Consider the following 23,173-nt stretch of genomic DNA (forward strand, 5'->3'; position numbering starts at 1 on the left):
TGATGCATTTGCTCTTGAGTGAACGCCACCAGGATGACTGAGATGAACAGGTTCAGAACCACAAAGGTCATGAATATAATGCAGGAGCCAATGAGGAACGCTCCAAGCACCGGGTTGTAATCAAGAACCTGGATTGGAAGGAGATACCAATCAAAGACCTGCCATCATGGCCATAGCTGTAATTTAGAGAGCTTTCCTTTACTAACCTCGTCATAGTTGAAGATGCCCAGTTGCAAGCTGACCATGGTCAGAGCAGAATCCAGGAGAGTCCTATATGAGTACAGCTTCCAGCCATACATCAGATTAGACTGCAGACAATGATCACATGGTAGATTTAGTGTCAAAGCGCAATGAATCATAACTCAGCTGTGAAAGATTCAGTTAAATTGAAGAGACATTTATCACAAAAGCAAGCACATCGCAATTTATTAGGAATACAGATGCATTGCTACAAGAGAATGTCAAATAGGAAAGTTTGAGAATGAAAAGTTTTCCAGGAAGACCCTTACAATCATAGCATAGGCCAGGAACATAATGGTGATGACCAGTATGAAGCCTGATATGTCAGTCCAGGCACGTTGCAGTGTGGCTGTGATCATGTGTAGCTTGGAGTTGAACCTCATCAGGTGCCACAGTTTGACTGTAGCCAGTAGCACCAGGAATGCAATCAGATACCCCAGCACTGCATCTGCTGTGGCTGTCTCATGGAAACTGGCAAACCTGGATAGAGAGCGGAGAAGTTGAACATCACACAGGAGCAACGGACCAACAATAGGGATAACAGACTAGCGAAAGAAGAACAGAAACCCATGATACCCCAACCCAGTGTGAACTCACTGGTCTTTATGGTTGTGGTAGTACTCCATGTCCCGGTTCCCTAGCAGGCTCCTCTTAATGAAGACAGACAGTGTGCTCCAGCTCAGGAGGATGATGGCGAGCTCCAGCAGGTTCCACTTTGTCTTGAAGTAAGCCCACTTCTGCTGCTTCATCAGCTTTCCCTGTGAGGAGAGGAGAAGAGTTAGACTGAGGAGGAATTCCAGAACAATGGCACTAGACCATTGTGTCACAGATTTTACACGCTTTACATATAAGAAAGGTATTTAAATTAAGGCTTACCTGAACATACATGTAGTAGAAGATAAAGAGGAAATAGATGACCTCAGAGGCCATGACAAAGATGTGGAGTCCACCGGTAGACTGGTATAGTCAGACACTCTGCAGCTCACTGCGAAACTGGAACGCTCCTGAGAGAATAAGACAGGTGCTGACAATCTGAGTTTTGGATGCCTTTAAATACTTACTTTATGCTGTATTCATGGAGTGATATAACAACTGTCTCACCTACAGCTGTGGTCTCCAGCATGAGTGTGACAATGCAGAAGAGGTTGACATTGGCATTGTACACTGTGAACTCTACAAAGACTGCTCGGGTGAACATATCAAGCCAGGTGTTGTCAAACAGATACTGAAGGGTACTGCAGGGACAGAATACATGGATGAATAAAATAACATCTTTCTCTACCATAAAGATGGTTTAAACATTAAGCACTGTAAATGTTTATTTACCTGCTAGCATTCTGTGAGTCAGGGCCCCAGGTCCACCACAAACCCCCCTCCCCTGTAGAGAACCACACTGCCCCAGATGGGTTGAGCTCTGAGTCGGGCCTGGGTTTGGTACTGCCAGGGGCTGCGGAGGGTCTTGGAGGTGTTTTTACCCGCAGAGCGGTTCCAGCCTGGCCCATAGGAGCCCATGTCCTCCACCTCCCATGAGTATGGAGCATGACAGTCAGGTACAGCCATTTGGCAGGAGTTCTTTTTTATTACATTTTTTTTATTTGACCTTTATTTATACAGGTTTGTCTCATTGAGATAACATCTCTTTTCCAAGAGAGACCTGGTCAACGCTCCTAATGCCCGTCTTCTGCACCCTCACCTGGCAAAGATGGGCATTACCAACCAGTTTGGAGTTCCCATCTGTGATGAAACCTATAACACAGCATGCAAAAAATAACCAAAAGATAAAATGATAGCACGCTTTCACCTATATTATAACACAGCATGCAAAAAATAACCAAAAGATAAAACGATAGCATGCTTTCACCTATACAATTTCTCTTGAACTTTTCATAAATTAATGTTCTCTATGAAATAAACATTATTTTTTAGAGAATGCTACCTGGGTAGTCTCCAAAGAGGTTACTGAGAAGAGAGGTATTTGCACCGGTGAACACATCTCTGTGGCTCATGCTGTCTGAGATCCCTTGGCTGAAGCTCTGCCGAATGTGCTGAGTCAGGAAGTAAGCTGATCACAGAAAACCAGATGTGGCCATCACGGAAATCCTTTGCCTTTTTCATGAAGAACAGATTACTAAAGAATATATTGTGTAAGAAGATTTAGTTATATGATGGACACTTGTCCTGGTATATTTATATTGCCATTACAAGGTGCATCCATGCTTTACCTCATCTGAATTTCTTCAAATCCATGTCAGAGGCAACAGGGAAGACTTTATCAAGGATGCACTCGCCCATATCTATGGCCAGCCATGAGTTACACAGGAAGTGCCACTTCTGTCCAGTTTCTAGATCTTGCACTGTCCCTTTGTTTATATACCTGCATGAAAACCGTTATTGTCAACTACATCCACAATTTCAAACGTCAGCTTTAATTAACGTCAAATCCATCTGTCCCTCTACTACTGTGAGACATCCTCCCCGTCTCCTACCAGGCAGGTCGCCCCCTGAGTTGTCGTGCCACAGCCTGATGCTCTGCAGCTCCCCCAGAGAGAAGGGTGTGGTCAACAGGAACGTATCCACTGCACCCCTCTCAAACACAGGCTTGTCAGGGTCAGTGAGGTGGTGTGGCTCACTCTCTCCCTGCATGCCCATCAGAGTCACAGTAACCTGCAGCATCAACACAGGGTCAGGGTGACTGAGTGTGGCTTTATCAGAGAACAGAATATGATGTCCTGCAGCAGTGGGAACTGTTGGTACTGACCTGAGAGGAGGTGGAAGCACCACGCCGATGCCCAGTGCTGATATTCAGTATGTAACAGTATTCAGCCAAGGGGTCATTATCTTCCAACAATGTTACCTTCACCTACAAAAAGTAACACTTGAAGGTAAAACTCAGCATCAACAGCAAACCAACAGGATGATACATTCTCAAACTGGTAAACCTAAGCACTGTAAATCTGCTGATTGGATCACCAGAGTAGCATGTTCTCAAGGTGTCTGTATAGTCTGGACAAAAAGTGTCTAGAAAATGGCAACAGCGATTGTTCAAGGCAGATCTTGGCTATGTCCTGGATGCCCTTCCTGCTTGCCCACACAACCACCAAGAGATAAGCAATGAAGATGGCACCAACAAAGCACCCCACCACAGGGTTGTCTGAGAAGGTGGCAAAGAGCTCAGTGGTACGGGACACATCCACAAGGTTGGGCATGACGAAGAAAGGGCTCCCGAAGAAGGTCAAATGGTTACATAAGCACTGAGTGACAAATTGCTTGGTTAAAGGACCAATCTAAGGAGACCAGTCAGTTTATGCATTTGATTTTGACAGTGCCTGGTTTCAGTGTTGTGCCAATATTTATATTATAGGGTGTTGTGTAGTACTTGTTTAACTCACCCTGCAGCCATCTTCACTCCAGGTGGATAAGGTTTCAATCCAATATTTGCACTGAGCAGCAATGGAGGTGACAGTCATAGTGGCATTGATGGATTTAACCCCTGCTTCCACAATGGGCATCACAACAAGATAGTGCACCCCAACTTTTCCTGTCAAATAATTGGGACCCAGGACCCAGGTGTATCTCTCTGTACCCAAAATAAACACAACACAACACAAGCACATGTATCTTCCTAAACACTCAGTGTTTGTTCATTATGCTTCACAATAGCTCTATGTCTCTGCCATTTACAAAAAGTCAGTTCAGGAGGTTGATCACCTTGTGAATTGCCTTGGTGAGGAATCTGCGTCTTGGCTATATATTGCTTGTCCTTTGGGTAGTCTTTATACAAATGGTATGTCCTCTGAGGGCTACATATTTAGCACCAGTGTTATGTCTGGTGAAGGGACGTCAATCATCAGTGTGCTGTAGTTTCCCAGGTCAAGGATTGTGCTGTTCACCTGCCCGCCTTCAAGTCTCGACAAGAGGATCTGAGAATCATAGAAGATGTTGTAATATATACAACTGTAATCATAATTCTGTCTACTTGATCATATAGTCTTTAACGTATAAGTCTTGGACATCAAGGGCTCTCAAGAGAAAAGCTCCACTAAAATTGGTACACATTTGCAGCGTTCTGACCTCAGTCTCCTTAGACAGGTTCTCCACAGGGAGTGCTGATCCATCCTGTCTGGTGAGAGACACAGACCCCATGGCACCACTGATGTTACCCCCCTCACTCCAAGAATAAGGGTTCTTCTCAAAACTCAGCATCTGTAAAAATAAAGAAATGATGAGACAAGAGAAGGAGGGTTAAAACCATCCACAAAAGACTGATAGACAATTACTTTTTGAACAATTAACCAAATGAAAACCCCCCCAATGCTTGACAGAAAAGAAAAAGACACTTTCACTGCCGTATTCACTTGCGTGATAAATCCCTCACTAACCTCCACACATTTACTCACAGACATTCACACTTTCTCTCACATCCACTGGTTCCTCTGGAGAAAGGACATCAGCACCCAGGGGATGGAAGGAAAAGCTTGCAGAGGAGCTTATTGGGTTGCTTATAGACTGCATCTGAATGCTATTTGGAGACATCCTAAGAGCAGAGAGTGCATAATATACTGTAACTCAATATTGAGGCAACTTAACAGTAGCATTTTGTTTTTAAGATATTGTATTTTAAATAAAAATGACATATCTCAAATGACATTTATGTGACAGGCCTTTTTTTTATTGTAATGTTTCCACTCCAATGCTCTGTCTCTTACACACTCATCTCAGGGCTCTTGATAATGGCAGGCTCCTGACCAACCTTTTATCCATTTAACAGAGCACTCTGCATATTGTCCATGCTGTAAATGAGAATCTTTGAGACCTTTCTCCGTGAAAGACAAACAAAATGCAGTAGTCCTGAAAAGTAACCATAGCTCATTTTACTGTCATCAGGGAACTCAGTGAAGCTATATACTGTATATCACCTGTGTGCTTGCATTTGAAGAGACTCCCAGGATATTGCTGGCTGCCTCTACAATTGGTGTAGCTGCCTGCACCATCTCTTCTCCACCATGCTCACTGACGTTCATGGAGAGGAGGGAAGAGCGGAGGTCTGCCACCAGGGGGCTAGCTTCTAGCTGGAAAAGATCCACAGCCCAACATTGACCATTGGGAACTAAATCTCCGCTCTCTTTCAGTAATACATGTTTGGGAAAGATTATGTTTCCTTGCTCCCATATCCAAGTGTACCTGAGCAGGGGAACTGACCTCGTCCCCCCGCTTTGTGATCCCTGCCACTGCTCTGGCTGTAACTTACGCTTCCTGGGGAATGTTGTTGGGGACATTCTTCAGCACTGCAGTCATGGTGCTCAGCATCTGTTATCGCAGCTGCAACATCATCAATCAGAATCCCTCACAAACATCCATCTAAAGACACACTTCCTTTTGTCTTGAACTTCATACTAATTTATCTTAACTTTTAGTTTAGTGTAATGTCTAATTTTCACCAATTCACCAAAGTGATACACTACCTAAACTATAACACATTGGCCCACATTACAATGGCTAATTTGACATGCTGATGTCAGGTTCAACATAAGTGATGCTCATCCTACTCATCTGCTCATCTGTTACTAAAGTACATATAACAACACATACTCTAAAATCAGTGAATACCTACCATACGCTATCACATTGAGATTCAGAGATCTGGACTGGGCATTTTTCAGATTGTCACTTGTCACCATGTATTCATTGCCACCATCTATTCTGTGTAGCAGTGGTCTTTGCTTTTTTTGTTGCAGTGTTTGAGGTCTCCCTAGAAGAAATTAGCTCCAAATTAAACATGTTGCTTTCATTGACACTGTCGTTGTACAGAATGATTACAGCTTTTATACAATCGAACTTCACATGCATAGATTTCGGTTACTTATTATGCTCATGTGACAAATTACAAATGAATGTATGTTTGTGTGTATGTGTGTTCAAACACCTGTGTGTTTGTGTGTATGTGTGTTCAAACACCTGTGTGTTTGTGTGTTCAAACACCTGTGTGTTTGTGTGTATGTGTGTTCAAACACCTGTGTGTTTGTGTGTATGTGTGTTCAAACACCTGTGTGTTTGTGTGCATGCCAGTGGGTTTGGTTAATAGCAGAAGACAGTTCCTTCTGGACTAATAAAGTATATCTAATCTTAAATTAGACAACAGAAGTTCTATCTATTCATGCACTGAAACCACTATTCATAAATATGCCTGAGTACACAATAGAGGAGTCTCAGACTTACTGTCAAAGGTCTTGTGTCCTCAACCTGCCAAACTATTGTTGGGCAACTCGTTGTGGTGGTACAATTTTAGCCTTACACCGTTGTTTATGTTCACTAGGTTACAATTAGAACAACTAGAAGAATAAAGGTTAGCTTTTATCATACAACAGATCTTCTGGGACATAGATTACTGTAACTTAGAATTTGATTCAATTCAGCCAATTAGCTTCTTTGTTTGATAATGCAAACCTCTCCTAACAAACAAAATGTCACTCAGGATTATACATCTGTCTATTGAGCTATTCCCTCCCTTGTTTTACCTTATGGTAACATCGGTGAATTCTGGCAGAGTGACAGTGATGCATTTCTCTGCTTTAGCCACGAGCCCCGGTCCCATTTTTCTTCTGCACAGTAAAACTGTATATATAAAAAAGAAATAGGTCTGGAAGACAGGCTGCTGTAATCACATGTGTCTCCTGGTTTGTTTTGTCTCTGCATTTACATTGTTCATCTGTTGGAATAAATGGGGAACATGGTTTGAGTATAACATCTGTGCTGAAAGTACATTAAAGGTACTACACAATCGATACTGTCACCCGGAAACCAGAGAAATACCGTCATTGTTAGTTAGTGAGTTTAGAAGAACAATTCTATTCATAGAAAGATTGTGCCTGAACTGAAAACTAAAATCTACGGATTTCGGATTTATAACAGGCACAAGCCTTGAAGATAAGACTTGAACAAGTGAGCCATGTACATAGTCTTGACAGTCTTTGTTACTGTAGCTTATTAATGAGTTGAAATGAGAGGGGAGTGTTCTCAGACCTGGTACTTACTGCATTCCCATTCAAGTTGTACTCCACTCAAACCAGTAAACCAAAGTGTGATACTGAGTGAAGTCAGATGGACATTCTGGATCAGAAGTGATTTCCACATTAGCCCAGGGAAGCCTTTTATGCTCCTCTGTCTGAAAGTCTGATTTATTGTGACAAACTGCTGCTGTGTTCCCCACATCCACATCCATGTGTGAGAAGACATTCCAGGCCCTGACTTTCACTTGCAAAGCTCCTGTAACAAAACAGCTGATATAAATAAACAAGGAAATGTTTAATATTTTCCTATCTTCTGTCATTGTTTCTGATTGTATTTGGGTAGGTACCTTGGATAGTGGTTGAGATATTGTAAACCTGCATGCTGCTGTTTTGCATGTCTCTGGTCTCAGAGATGCTGTCGTTGGCTCCAGACACCTGGAAGAGAAGCTGCACCGGGGCTCCCGGTCTAGGTAGACACTAACATAGAGGTCTGAGTCTGGACACTCTCCCTCCTCAGCCATCACTGATCGCAGCAGGCCCTCCACAGGCTCCAGCAGACACACCTGCAGCTCAGTGGACACGCCCAAGACCGAGACCCCGTTAGAGGCATGCAGGGTCAGCTGGTGGCAGCCAGAGCCCAGCTGTTGCTCCACCTCTGGTCCCACTGTGATGTTGTGGGGACGATTCCTCTGACTGCTGATGAATTGGCCACCAACATCTCCCCACTGTGGAGTTTGTAGGTCACATTCGTACCTGTAGATAGCAAAGTTGTTTCATTCTACTAAGATTTGTACTCGGAAATGTAAGACCAGATATTTTTATTTCGGCTCATGTTGGTTTTACTTACCAGCTTCTACTTCTACCTGGATTTGAAGGGGGATTCCATACAGGGCCTTGCAGTTTGCACCATCTGTTGATTGGTTCATGCTATAGCACTTAATGACGCCAAACTCCCCGATGGGCTCCTGAATGGTGATGGCTTTCTGAGCTGTCACATGCCACTCACTGGTGGTACACTCCACCCGACCCATGAAGATACCCGGATAGGTGTATTTATGAACCACACTGCTCTCCAACCTGTGAGAGTGGAAATTTCATTCATTGTTAGTTAATTAGGGACTTTTTGCCTTTGATGTTGGGCGATTTACATTACTCAGTTTCTTACTCTTCTGGACTATAAGGATCGATGTTGTGCCCATCTCCAGCACTTAGAGTGCAGGTCAGGTTGCCCTGGAATGGATGGAGAAGCCACTTCAATGTTATGGAGACATTGTCAAAAAACAGCAGCCAACTTGCTCATTAATAAGTGGAGACCTGTGGACCACAGACATGGCTAGGTTAGATTGTGGCTAGGAAAAACTCCCTAGAAAGGCCAGAACCTAGGAAGAAACCTAGAGAGGAACCAGGCTATGTGGGGTGGCCAGTCCTCTTCTGGCTGTGCTGGGTGGAGATTATAACAGAACATGGCCAAGATTCTCAAATGTGAATAGATGACCAGCAGGGTCAAATAATAATAATCACAGTGGTTGTTAAGGGTGCAACAGATCAGCACCTCAGGAGTAAATGTCAGTTGGCTTTTCATAGCCGATCATTCAGAGTATCTCTACCGCTCCTGCTGTCTCTAGAGAGTTGAAAACAGCAGGTCTGTGACAGGTAGCACGTCCCGTGAACACGTCAGTGTTCCATAGCCGCAGGCAGAACAGTTGAAACTGGAGCAGCAGCACGGCCAGGTAGACTGCGGACAGCAAGGAGTCATCAGGCCAGGTAGTCCTGAGGCATGGTCCTAGGGCTCAGGTCCTCCGAGAGAGAGAAAGAAAGAAAAAATAATTAGAGAGAGCATACTTAAATTCACACATGACACCGGATAAGACAGGAGAAATACTCCATAACAGAGTGACCCTAGCCCCATGACATATAAACTACTGCAGCATAAATGCTAGAGGCTGAGACAGGAGAAGTCGGGAGACACTGTGGCCCCATCCGACGATACACCGGACAGGGCCAAACAGGCAGCATATAACCCCACCCACTTTACCAAAGCACAGCCCCTCACCACTAGAGGGATATCTTCAACCACCAACTTACCATCCTGAGACAAGGCCGAGTATAGCCCACAAAGATCTCTGCCACGGCACAACCCAAGTGGGAAGCCAACCCAGACAGGAAGATCACATCAGTGACTCAACCCACTCAAGTGACGCACCCCTCCTAGGGACAGCATGGAAGAGCACCAGTAAGCCAATGACTCAGCCCCTGTAATAGGGTTGAAGGCAGAAAATCCCAATGGAGAGAGGGGAACCGGCCAGGCAGAGACAGCAAGGGCGGTTAGCTGCTCCAGTGCCTTTCCGTTCACCTTCACACTCCTGGGCCAGACTACACTCAATCATAGGACCTACCGAAAAGATGTGTCTTCAATAAAGACTTAAAGGTTGAGACCGAGTCTGCGTCTCTCACATGGGTAGGCAGACCATTCCATAAAAATGGAGCTCTATAGGAAAAAGCCCTGCCTCCAGCTGTTTTCTTAGAAATTCTAGGGACAGTTAGGAGGCAGTATGTACGGCAGGAACAGTATGTACGGCAGGACCAAATTGGAAAGTTAGGTAGGAGCAAGCCCATGTAATGCTTTGTAGGTTAGCAGTAAAACCTTGAAATCATCCCTTGCCCTAACAGGAAGCCAGTGTAGAGAGGCTAGCACTGGAATAATATGATCCAATTTTTTGATTCTAGTCAAGATTCTAGCAGCCGTGGATAGCACTAACTGAAGTTAATTTAATGCTTTATCCAGGTAGCCGGAAAGTAGAGCCCTTCAGTAGTCTAAAACTAGAAGTGACGAAAGCAGTGATACATTTTTCTGCGTCATCATCAAAATTTCTGATTTTTGCAATGTTACATATATGGAAAAAAGCTGTCCTTGAAACAGTCTTGATATGTTCATCAAAAGAGAGATCAGGGTCCAGAGTAACGCCAAGGTCCTTCACAGTTTTATTTGAGACGACTGTACAACCATCAAGATTAATTGTCATATTCAACAAAATATCTCTTTGTTTCTTGGGACCTAGAACAAGCATCTCTGTTTTGTCCAAGTTTAAAAGTAGAACATTTGCAGCCATCCACTTCCTTATGTCTGAAACACAGGCTTCCAGCGAGGGCATTATTGGGGCTTCACCATGTTTCATCGAAATGTACAGCTGTGTGTCATCCGCATAGCAGTGAAAGTTAACATTTTGTTTCCGAATGACATCACCATGAGGTAAAATATATAGTGAAAACAATAGTGGTCCTAAAATGGAACCTTGAGGAACACCGAAATTTACAGTTGATTTGTCAGAGGACAAACCATCCACAGAGACAAACTGATATCTTTCCGACAGATAAGATCTAAACCAGGCCAGAACTTGTCAGTGTAGACCAATTTGGGTTTCCAATCTCTCCAAAAGAATGTGGTGATCGATGGTATCAAAAGCAGTACTAAGGTCTAGGGGCATGAGGAGAGATGCAGAGCCTCGGTCTGACGCCATTAAAAGGTCATTTACCACCTTCACAAGTGCAGTCTCAGTGCTATAATGTTGTCTAAAACCAGACTGAAGCGTTTCGTATACATTGATTGTCTTCAGGAAGGCAGTGAGTTGCTTTTTCAACATTTTTTGAGAGGAATGGGCGATTTGATATAGGCAGATCGTTTTTTGATATTTTCTGGGTCAAGGTTTGGATTTTTCAAGAGAGGCTTTATTACTGCCACTGATTATAATCACAGCCGCATATATTCCCCCCCAAGCAGAAACATTGATGGCCCTGAACTAACCACGACTCGGAAAAACTAACCACGACTCCATTTTGTTGCTTCCAGCCTATAGACAGAAACTTAAACAGGAAGCTCCCGCACTCAGGTCTGTTCAACACTGGTCCGACCAGTCTGATTCCACGCTTCAAGATTGCTCTGATCACGTGGACTGGGATATGTTCCGCATTGCGTCAAATAACAACATTGATGAATACGCTGATTCGGTGAGCGAGTTTATTAGCAAGTGCATCGGCAATGTCGTACCCACAGCAACTATCAGAACATTCCCAAACCAGAAACCCTGGATTGATGGCAGCATTTGCATGAAACTGAAAGCGCGAACCACTGCTTTTAATCAGGGAAAGGTGACCGGAAACATGACCGAAAACAAACAGTGTAGCTATTCCCTCCGCAAGGCAATCAAACAAGCTAAGCGTCAGTATAGAGACAAAGTAGAGTCACAATTCAACGGCTCAGACACAAGAGGTATGTGACAGGGTCTACAGTCAATCACGGATTACAAAAAGAAAACCAGCCCCGTCGCGGACCAGGATGTCTTGCTCCCAGACAGACTAAACAACTTCTTTGCTCGCTTTGAGGACAATAGAGTGCCACTGACACGGCCCGCTACCAAAACCTGCGGACTCTTCTTCACTGCAGCCGACATGAGTAAAACATTTAAACGTGTTAACCCTCGCAAGGCTGCAGGCCCAGACGGCATTCCCAGCCGCATCCTCAGAGCATGCACAGACCAGCTGCCTGGAGTGTTTACGGACATATTCAATCAATCCCTATCCCAGTCTGCTGTTCCCACATGCTTCAGGAGGGCCACCATTGTTCCTGTTCCCAAGAAAGCTAAGGTAACTGAGCTAAACAACTACCGCCCCGTAGCACTCACTTCCGTCATCATGAAGTGCTTTGAGAGACTAGTTAAGGACCATATCACCTCCACCCTACTTGACACCCTAGACCCACTCCAATTTGCTTACCGCCCCAATAGGTCCACAGACGATGCAATCGCAACCACACTGTACACTGCCCTAACCCATCTGGACTAGAGGAATACCTATGTGAGAATGCTGTTCATCGACTACAGCTCAGCATTTAACATCATAGTAGCCTCCAAACTCGTCATCAAGCTCGAGAACCTGGTTCTCGACCCCGCCCTGTGCAACTGGGTACTGGACTTCCTGACGGGCCGCCCCCAGGTGGTGAGGGTAGGTAACAACATCTCCACCCCGCTGATACTCAACACTGGGGCCCCACAAGGGTGCGTTTTGAGACCTCTCCTGTACTCCCTGTTCACCCACGACTGCATGGCCATGCACACCTCCAACTCAATCATCAAGTTTGCAGACGACACTACAGTGGTAGGCTTGAATACCAACAACGACGAGATGGCCTACAGGGAGGAGGTGAGGGTCTTCGGGGTGTGGTGTCAGGAAAATAACCTCACACTCAACGTCAACAAAACAAAGGAGATGATCGTGGACTTCAAGAAACAGCAGAGGGAGCACACCACCATCCACATTGACAGGACAGTAGTGGAGAGGGTAGTAAGTTTTAAGTTCCTCGGCGTACACATCAAGGACAAACTGAATTGGTCCACCCACACAGACAGCGTGGTGAAGAAGGCACAGCAGCGCATCTTCAACCTCAGGAGGCAGAAGAAATTTTGCTTGTCACCAAAAGCACTCACAAACTTTTACAGACGCACAATCGAGAGCATCCTGGCGGGCTGTATCACCGCCTGGTACGGCAACTGCTCCGCCCACAACCGTAAGGCTCTCCAGAGGGTAGTGAGGTCTGCACAACGCATCACCTGGGGCAAACTACCTGCCCTCCAGGACACCTACACCACCCGATGTCACAGGAAGGCCATAATGATCATCAAGGACAACAACCACCCGAGCCACTGCCTGTTCACCCTGCTATCATCCAGAAGGCAAGGTCAGTACAGGTGCATCAAAGCAGGGACCGAGAGACTGAAAAACAGCTTCTATCTCACGGCCATCAGACTGTTAAACAGCCACCACTAACATTGAGTGGCTGCTGCCAACATACTGACTCAACTCCAGCCATTTTAATAATGTTAAAGTTGATGAAAAATGTATCACTAGCCACTTTAAACAATGTCACTTTTATATGTTTACATATCCTACATTACTCATCTCATACTGTATGTATATACTGTACCCGATACCATCTACTGCATCTTGTCTATGCCGTTCTGTACCATCACTCATTCATATATTTTTATGTACATTTTCTTCATTCCTTTACACTTGTGTGTATAAGGTAGTTGTTATTTAATTGTTAGGTTAGATTACTCGTTGGTTATTACTGCATTGTCGGAACTAGAAGCACAAGCATTTCGCTACACTTGCATTAACATCTGCTAACCATATGTATGTGACAAATAAAATTTGATTTGATTTGATTTGCTCCGGCTGCAGGTGCATCTGTAGGAAAGGCCAGGTGTCCACCACCCCGCTCACACCAGCCCTGTGCACTGAGGAAGGAACTTGAACGTGGTAGACCCAGAAACTCATAACAGGAGCCTTCAATGCCCTCTTGGTACTCTGGGCAGGATAGAGGTGCTATCTCAAACTCAGCACAAGACAGGCTTAAGAGGAGAGTCATCAAGAGCAATACAGAGAGATTAGTGCTGTTCATCTTCACCCTTTCACATGTGCACTGATACAGGCAGCCTGGTGACATGCGGTCTTTAAAGGGGACTGACATCAACAATTCCCTGCCACAACTTCAACATCACAGAATGATCTGTTCTGGATCCAACAAAGGTCTGTCCGCCTTGCAGTCTGGCTTTCTGAGTTCCCATTGGACGATTTATCCTTGTTCACAAACAAACAGATTCACAAACAAACAGAGAAAAGGCCTACGGTGAATGGGCTGTAATAATGTCCTCTGGCCCCTCTGTCAACAGCCTCTGAGTATTATTGTTCCTTTAAGGCTGCCAATGATGGAGCAGCCATTGCAGCTTGCACGCAGTATATGATGATTGTGTCCAGTAGGCAGTGCTATAGACTCCAGTAGGCTACTATGGTTAGAGAGAGACCTTTATACTGTATATCCAACTACTATTCCAACCCTAGCAGAATCCCTAACCTGTCTTATTCAAATGATAAGGAATCAATACATTTTTACAGTCAGAATTTCCCCTTCGAAGTATATCAAGGACTTAAAATCATATATCAAATATATCAAAATAGTTGTTATTTTTAGAGCCACAATTAACTATATTATTATGCAAGTCAGTTAAGAACAAACTCTTATTTACAATGATGGCCTATACTGGCCAAACCTGGACGATGCTGGCCTCCCCCTTGTGTCAAAGCGGGTGTCAGTGTTTACAACTTCAATGTGAGGATGAAGCGGAACTATCCTTCTGGTCACAAAAATATTTTAAAAACACAGCACCGTGAGAGTGAATTGCGGGAACAGCAATCAGGTAAACTTGTGTTCTCTCCTCTCCAAGTTTGATGTCAGCAAATAACAGTAATGTGAAGTTGATGTGCTAGCTTGCAGTGCATCTCTCTCTAGTCTGTCTTGCTAACCTAGTGGGGCAGTGCATCTCTTGGTCTGTCTGTGTCTTGCTGGCTTGCCAGCCACTTCCAGGGCTGTGTTCTGTGACTTTGTGCCTGACAAAAGTGAGAGTGAAATACAACTATTTATTATGTTTGATAAACAGCAACGGGCAACGGTGTTTATAAATTGCAGCTCGGAAAAGATAACCGCTTCCGGTTCATATGAACATGTGTTCATATGCACAAAATGAGACTTTCCATGCAGCAACCTCTGTGGGGACCAGTCCAGACAATATATGGGTGTGATGACACTCCTCATACGCGCACATTTTAAAACAAGGCAATGATTATCTAGTCTCTCAGTCAAGGTTTAGTTACAACTCTGGACTAATGCAAGATGAAAAACAATGGATTGCCATTGACTATCAATTTATATATTGAATTTAAAATGTTGATTAGCTAGGCATACTGGGCAATATGGATGCAATGGATGCATCTAATATGGTTGCATCTCTCAGTAAATAATAAACATCAAGTATTCAGCCAAGCCACAGACAGTATAAATAGTATTTTATATTTGAAAATGTATAAAAGGATATCTGGGGGAGCCAATTTGAATGGGCCTGATGCAGTTGATAAAATTAATAATAGTATTGTTGTCACGTTCTGACCTTAGTTCCTTTGTTATGTCTTTGTTTTAGCATGGTCAGGGCGTGAGTTGGGTGGGGTTGTCTATGTTCTGTTTTCTATGTTGTGTTTTGTGTTTGGCCTGGTATGGTTCTCAATCAGAGGCAGGTGTCGTTAGTTGTCTCTGATTGAGAATAATACCTAGGTAGCCTTTTCCCACTTGTGTTTGGTGGGTGTTTATTTTCTGTGTCTGTCTGTTCCACACGGAACTGTTTTGGTTGGTTATTTCACGTGTCGTTTATTGTTTTGTTTCAGTGTTTGATTGTTTTAATAAAGAGCATGAACACGTACCACGCTGCGCATTGGTCCTCCGATCCTTACTACTCCTCCTCATCAGAAAGACAGCCGTTACAATTGTTATCTATAATTTACAGGTGCTATGCTTAAGTTTGTCAGTAGAGGAGATGCTAGATCATCAACCAGTACAAGCACAGACTCAGTTGATCCACATCCAGTCTCAGCCAGTACTAACACAGACCCAGTACAGCCGTCTTCAGCAAATACTAACACAGACCCAATCTAACACAGACCCAGTACAGCCGTCTTCTGCAAATACTAACACAGACCCAGTACAGCCGTCTTCAGCAAATACTAACACAGACCCAGTACAGCCGTCTTCAGCAAATACTAACACAGACCCAATACAGTCTTCGCAAATACTAACACAGACCCAGTACAGCCGTCTTCAGCAAATACTAACACAGACCCAGTACAGCCGTCTTCAGCAAATACTAACACAGACCCAGTACAGCCGTCTTCAGCAAATAATAACACAGACCCAATACAGCCGTCTTAGTACTAACACAGACACAGGTGAAGTACTGTACAGGCAGCCTCAGCCAGTACTAGCACAACCAGAGGTGTATAGCCAGCATTATTTAAGCAGCTCAGACCCTAATAGAACAGTTGTTGCTCCACCAAATGACCCAGCAGATTGGCCCCCAGTCTTAACAGATTTTATGAGGACTGAGTTATTGCGCAGAGGTCAATTCAAACCAGGACTGGATTTTCTTACCCTAAAGACAAGTCTAGAAGAGGTTTCCATTCAGGCTTATTACAGAGACAGCTGTCAAGTGGGGTAAAGATTACCAGGAGCTGGCTAAATGGGGAAAAGATTACCAGGAGCTGGCTTTCATAATCAATCAAAAACAACACTGTGCATTGTTTTTGCTGTAAGCTCTTTTCTACAAAAGACTACAAAACAATAAAGGAAGGTGTGAATGACTGGTCAAATATCAACACCATTCTGAAACACCATGAGGGTAGTCCTGAACACACAGACAATATGATTAAGTGGAGAGAACTTGATCTGCTCCTAAGTCTGACTCTTGACCAGATACAAATGACAATTTTGGAGGCTGAAAGAAAGAGATGGTGGGATGTTCTTACATGTTTAATAAGTATCATCACCCAGTCTCTGGCTGAAAGAAACCTAGCATTCAGGGGTTCATCAGACAAACTCTTCCAACCAAATAATGGAAACTTCCTAAAAGAGGTTGAATTACTGGCAAAATTTGAACCCGTTATGGAAAATCATCTCAGCAAAATTAAAGATGGAGAGACACATGCTCATTACCTTGGGAAGTGCACACAGAATGAGCTGATACAGATTGTGAGTGACAAGATTCTGGAAGCAATAGTGACTCAAGTAAGAGACTCAAAGTACTTCTCCATTATCTTGGACTGTACACCTAACATTAGTCACCAGGAGTAAATGTCCATTAATCTGAGAAGCGTGGCTTTAAAGGGAAAGCCAGAGATCAAGAAGCACTTCCTCGGCTTTGTGAATGTTGAGGTTATAACAGGCTTGAATCTGTCCACTGTCATCTTAGATAAGCTGAATGAGCTGAAGATTCCATTTGAAGATTGAAGAGGACAAGCTTATGAAAATGGGGCCATGAAGCGCAAGCACCAAGGAGTACAAGCCACACTGCTCAAAAAAAAATCCCAGAGCCGTGTTCATCCCATGTGGAGCACCTACTCTAAACCTTGTCATTGCAGATGCTGCCAAATCTTCAAAATATGCAGTTGTTTTTTTTGGGCATGTGCAAAAGCTCTTCACCTTCTTTTCAGCTGGCACACAAAGATGGAGTGTTTTGAAGAAACACATGAACATAACTGTGAAGTCATGGAGTGACACAAAATGGGAGAGTAGGCTCCAAGGTGTTCATGCAATCAGGTATCAGGCTTCTGAGGTTCGGGAGGCATTACTGGAAGCCAGACAGACGATCAACGATCCTGTGGCCAAAATGGAGGCACAAGCACATGCAGAGGAAGTCGGGTCCTACCGCTTCTTGATTTGCTGTGTCGTATGGTGCGAGATACTGACAATGACAAACAAGGTGAACAAGCTCCTCCAATCCTCCTCAATGCAGTTGGATATCGCAGTTAATTTAATCTCAAATGCAAAGGCCTCCCTCACTACATACCGGGAAACTGGATTCTCTGAGGCCCAGACAACAGCCAAAAGCATTTGTGAAGAAATGAATGTGGAGGCTTTTCTGAAAGAGAAGAGACTGAGAAACAGCAAGAGGCATTTCAGTTATGAGGCTCCTGATGAACCAGTGACTGATGCACTGAAAAACCTTGGAAGTCAACTACTTCAACATTGTGGTCGACTCTGCTGTGACATTCATGGATGAGAGGTTTGAAACACTCAACCAGGTGAAAACCAAATATGGAGTGCTGCTGAACTTCAGCACTGCCTCTCAGATGTCCAGTGAATCTTCAAAGGCTCACTGCATGGAAGTTGAAAACACTCCAACCTTCAGAGATGACTGTGACATCAGAGGAATGGATCTGGGACACGAGATTCAGAATTGACCTGATCTGCCATCAGATAAGATGACTGCCTTTGAGCTGCTTTCCTTTCTCTGTGAGAACCTGGATGAACTCTATCCTAACCTTTGGACAGCCCTAAGAATTGCAGTCACCCTACCAGTAACAGTAGCATCGGCAGAGAGGAGACTTTCAAAATGTAAGCTAATCAAAAGCCACCTGAGGTCTTCCATGTCACAGGAATGTTTGAGTGGTCTGGCCATCATGAGCATAGATCATGAGCGTTTGAGTGGTCTGGCCATCATGAGCATAAATCATGATGTAGGGAAACACATGTCCTATGATGACATCATTGATGATTTTGCCTCGAGAAAGTGCAGAAGAGAAATATTTTAATGGTAAGATTTGAATTCAAACATTCAAATGTTTACACACATTTAAAATTGTGTGACAGAAGTGCATTTGTGTAAATGACTGCTTAACTGCTTAACTAACTATGTGACATTTCTCAATTTCCTCCAGACAGTCCAGCTAGACTGGTGCCCATACTGATGCTGAAAATGCCCAGGCTGTAGAGGGAACCAAAGTTAATCGCACAGCTGTATAGGTTTTATTTGACTATTTTAAGACATATAGCTGCAGCCATAGCTGCAGTGTTATATTTTTTTATTTTTCTACATTTAATATTTTCTACAATTTCTTATTTATGTTAATGTTAATATTCACTTATCTTAAGATTCTATAGAAAATACTCTATTCAATAAATCTTGTTTGTTTATACCTCATTCTGTTCTGTATAGGTCTAGTTATTCTTAAGCCGATGGATCAAACTGTTTTAAAGGAGGGAGGATTGTCGTGGAAGCACTGGGCTGACAGGTGTGACTGTGTGGCAATGGTAAATGGTTTACATGGCTCACGGGTCAGGTAGGAGGGCCCCTTAGCAGAATTTTGCTTCAGGCCCCAGGTACAATGAAACTGCTAATAGTTCATCAGTTATGGATTCTTGATCACTCCAAAGTGACTTGGATAATTGTGACAATTCTAGAGCTAATACAGATGTAGGATCTTAATTTGAGCCAGTTTGCTTCAGCAGGAAAATAATCCTACTGGAACAGGAAATGTGAATAATTAATAGACGTTCTTGTAGGGGTTGATACATTTCTCGTAAGTGAGAATCATGTGGAAACTACAAACTTAAGAAGCCTTATCAAACCTACACTACATGTTTTGAATGTCCTGCATTGCAGGAAAGTTCTGCAACAGGCTGATGAAATTAAGATCCTACATCTGTACATTCCAACAAACGTTGACTTTTGAGGATTTGTGCATTTATCAAACCCAAAACCCATGTGGGGTCCTTTTCGGGCACCCCGGGCACTTTTTGTGACACTAGATAACCTTGAGCTGATAGAGTGTCCGTCGTTGCAGTGACGTTTCATGATAATATCTGATCTATCAACTTCCCATTGGTTCTTCTGTGCACACTATGGTGACCACGGGTAATGAGGAATCAGGGTTTGACTCCGGAGAGTGAGCCTGAGCAACGGCTATCATACCCAAGGATTAAGGCAGCAGGCGTAAAATTACCCGCTGCCGACTTGGGGAAGTACACAAAAATAACAAAATAGGACCCTCGAGGCCCTGTAATTGGAGTGAACACACTAGAAATGATTTAACGAGGATCCATTGCTAATATTTAGAAGTTGAATTGTACAGTGGTTAGAAACTTCGGAAATTGTCATTAATATGTTTTAATAGTAAAATTTGACTGCCTGTTGTGTATTGTCCAACGGTGTGACATAATGTCCTATGGGTGATGCTGATAAATGATAGGGGAAAAAGGTGTTGTCTTGGACAAAATGTGAAGAAAAAAAATAAATAATAATAATTGTTAATAATTGCATGTGGCAGGTAACATCATCATAAGACACAAGTAAATGAATTACTTTTTCTCAAGGTTCGGTAAATTTTACTCAAAATGTAATGGGTTTGGTTATTGTCATTGTACAAGAAAATAATTTGTTTTTTAATTGAAATTCCAGAAAATCATGACTGATTTAAAGACAGAAGAAACTAATAATGAGTACAATTCATTTTCTTGTCTATTTGAGAATCATTGAACATTTATATTTACATGAATAATGATGCCACACCCGAGGACAAATTCAAAGCACTAATGCATGAAATGGTTTGTTAATTTTGATATAAATGTTAAATCATTGGTGGCCACGAAACATTTCGAATTGTGTAGACATTGTTTTAAATTTTAGAAAATGTTATATATATATTATTAAAAATAGAGGGGAATTTAATTTTGACATGAGGTAAGTAGAGAGCAAGTGGGCCTAAAATAGACCCACCTTTGGGAAGTATTTTTAATAATATGTTCGTTTAGATATTTGGTTTTAAATTCCTCCCATCTAAAAGAGATTCTTCAGTACTTTTGTAGCCAGTAGTTCTGAAAGTAGCACGATGAGCCAAAAAGTGTTTCCGAAAATTGCATACTACATCGCATATTTGCAGATATGTGCACCACATCAGTGCTCTTTTCGCTCTGCTTTGTGTGCATCTTGCTAGCTGTCACTCAAATGGAGAAAGGCTAAAGCTCGTTGGCTGAAACTCAAATGCTAGGGACGTGGGGGAAAATGTAGGGAAAATGGTGGCTAATTGAGGTAAGTAATAAAAAAGTATCCATGAGTTCATCTGACTCTGGGGAAGTAGATAAAGGGCCTCATTGCCAAAATCCTGAAGTATCCCTTTAATGACCAACCATTCTGCACACCAGAACAGTAAGTTGAAATTGAATTTGTATTTACTTCTGGCTTCCCACAAACTGTTTTTGTGCAACCCAATACAATAGGGAGCAACACTAGTGTATGTAAATATACCCGCATTGCGAAAAGCACCTATGTTGTAGCTATCTACAGTAGCTAGCCAATCTTGCAGTTTGTCCATGCAACTATGGGCCAGTCAAGCAAAGCTAGATTTCTGCTTAATCTATGCATGGTATGGCTAGCTTAGCCTATAACCAACTGTTTTCATTTTCATTGTTTCATTGTGTGGCTTATTTATATTTTTAGCATATAGGATGGCAACTTCACTTAACTTCGACATGGCCTGTCAACCAAGCATGTATAACTCTGTCACCCAACCAGAAGGGGGTTAAAATACTTCCAGATTTTTCTATTATTTTGCAATACATTTCGAAATAAGTATCCAGATAAACTTTACTTGAAATAAAAAATATACTCTCATGCATTTAACCCAAGTATTTGAAAAATACTTTAAAATACAATTTAGTTGTAACCATTCAAATACTCAAATAAAGGTACCTGTTTTGGGCTGTGTATTTGAAAATACTCAAATACAGGATGTGTATTTGAAACTACTCAAATACAAAGAAAACAAGTATTTATATAACAAATACTCAAATACACATGCATTTGAACTTAGGTCTGCACCCAACTCTTACAAGTAAAAACAGAAACTGCACTAAACCATTTCTGTAGTAGTTCTTTATCCTAGGGAAAGTGATCAGAATGAATTGTGCAGCCCACAACAGTCATCTCAGGCCTTTTATCTGATCTTAATGCAACCCATTATAATGATGAAAGCATACAGGTTGCTATGGTTCAACACCCTTTATATTGTTTATTTATTTTGGAACTAAATATATTGAAAAAGTAGAACTGTTAGATAGAGGAATTATTATTTCATGTACATATGTACATATGGTTACATGGTACATATGCTGATTTGATTAAACAGCTACAAGCAACCATACAAGTGGTGCAAAAGTCTTGATATAACATGTTTTAATACTCCTATTGAGCAACATAAATGAAAGCAGTTCCAATATCAATTCACAGAGTGGCAGATCTTTACTGAGAACTAAGCATCTCTGAGGATATAGTGGAGGGTTCTTGCTTAGTAACAGAGGCATGGTTGGCAATCACCTTGGGACTGTTACTTTCTTCTTTTCTTATATTTGATCCCGAACAAGCTGCAGAACTTCATCAGCATCAGATCCACTATCTCCTCCTCCCTCTGAGGGCTGTAAAAAAAGATCAGTCAAATCTGATTGGTCTGACATTGATACACCTACAGTAGCCAATTGCCACTGTTAAATGGTGGTGTTGATACTGTATTATTTGAAGTGATAATGCCCTCCCGAAGCCGGTGTTTGGAGGATATATTGGCAGTCCTCCAAACACCGACTTCGGGTTACCAACATATTCAAATAATGATTGACATACTTTAATGAAAACGTTATTTGGATTAATTTATTCAAAACTATTTCATCCTACCCAAGCCGGCTAGTCGTTCAGTCTTTTTGTTCTGTATTTATAGACGCCGACCCAGTTATACATTCTAAATGTTCCATTGCCGTACTGGCTGGCAACGTCTTATCCCTTGCTTGCTAGCTGGCCAACTATGGCTAACTTACATTCACAACAAAATATGCAGCCAGAATAACAGCAAAGTAACTGCATTTTGCATTTGTTTAAACTGTTTTCTAGTGATATAATGAGCTAATGAGGCACGATTTCGCTTTTGGCATAGAAAATGTGTTCACTTGTCAGGACACTGTTGTTCAGAGTGAGCTCAACAACTCAGCTAATCACTGAATTGAAGCTGGAAAGACTGCAAACTAGCTGCACTTAGTTTTGTTCCAGCTATTTTCAACTGACATTTCTTTGCATTTATCCATAAAAATGGCGGCAGCTGATTCATGATTTTGACTGGATGAGAAAACGCAGCCTGCCTCTCTCTCGTCCCGACTCCTTCGTACTATGGAACAGCTGGAGATAGAATTTGAATATTGAAACAATGTTTAAAATGTTGGAGATGCAGACAGCAAGGTTTATACAAATCTCTGCTGTTGAAAACGAAATGTCAGTCTAAAATAAATGTGAGATAATGTCTAGATGCTTTTTATAGTGGAGATCAAGTTTGTAAATTGCTAGGCTGGGCTGATGAGACAGTGGATTGCGCAGTCAGATGGAACAGAGTAAATACGTCATAGATTTAGTCAGTGGTAACTTGTGGAATCAGCTGGAATGCGGTTTTAACCAATCAGCATTCAGGATTAGACCCATCCGTTATATAAACAAGGAATATTATATGATTAT

The 23,173-nt window shown here is 42.6% G+C and overlaps 1 pseudogene; it reads right to left on the reverse strand.

Annotated features, from left to right (window-relative positions):
* Positions 1 to 6: 6 nt before the first annotated feature.
* LOC112264198 lies at positions 7 to 8,561 on the reverse strand (annotated as a pseudogene).
* Positions 8,562 to 23,173: the final 14,612 nt, after the last annotated feature.

Source organism: Oncorhynchus tshawytscha, unplaced genomic scaffold (genome assembly GCF_018296145.1).
Source record: "Oncorhynchus tshawytscha isolate Ot180627B unplaced genomic scaffold, Otsh_v2.0 Un_contig_18254_pilon_pilon, whole genome shotgun sequence".
Taxonomy (NCBI): Eukaryota; Metazoa; Chordata; class Actinopteri; order Salmoniformes; family Salmonidae; genus Oncorhynchus; species Oncorhynchus tshawytscha.